The following is a 486-nucleotide window of genomic DNA, read 5'->3' on the forward strand; positions in this document are numbered from 1 at the left end:
CCCGTGGTGTGTAGGGCACAAAGTCGCTCTCCACCCGCAAGAACAGCACGGGTTCCTCACGAACACAGAAGAAAACACACTCCTGGAAAGACGGCCACAGATGAGGGCTATGAGGGATGACAACACATGCAGCAGGAGAAAAGGCTTCCCAAAAACTCTGCCAACCTCCTTCACAGACCAGCCAGTGGCTCTGGAGATGGAGCATTTTGGCCACTCTCCCCACTGATATCCCCTCAGCTTCCACAACAATCTACAGATCCCCTCCCACAAGCAAGAGCAGAAATAATCAGCTTTAAGGCCACACTTGCTCCCGCTGCACCAACCTTGTGGCCTTCTCTCTGCAGCTTCTGCAGCACAAGCTTGAAACCATTGAGGCTGGGCTGACCCATACCAAACACTGCGTAGCCTCCTTTGGCTTGCCGGAAATTCGGAGCACCACTGGTGCTCATAGTGTTCAAGACATCCAACTTGCTGTATACATCTCTG

General features: G+C 52.9%; 1 long non-coding RNA gene across 1 annotated transcript; it reads right to left on the minus strand.

Annotated features, from left to right (window-relative positions):
• Positions 1-3: 3 nt before the first annotated feature.
• LOC116217612 lies at positions 4-480 on the minus strand. The gene is made up of 2 exons (XR_004162313.1): positions 324-480; positions 4-82 (listed from the first exon to the last, which is right to left on the minus strand). It is a non-coding gene; the product is annotated as an uncharacterized LOC116217612 (long non-coding RNA).
• Positions 481-486: the final 6 nt, after the last annotated feature.

This window comes from Meleagris gallopavo, unplaced genomic scaffold (genome assembly GCF_000146605.3).
Source record: "Meleagris gallopavo isolate NT-WF06-2002-E0010 breed Aviagen turkey brand Nicholas breeding stock unplaced genomic scaffold, Turkey_5.1 ChrUn_random_7180001843639, whole genome shotgun sequence".
Classification (NCBI taxonomy): Eukaryota; Metazoa; Chordata; class Aves; order Galliformes; family Phasianidae; genus Meleagris; species Meleagris gallopavo.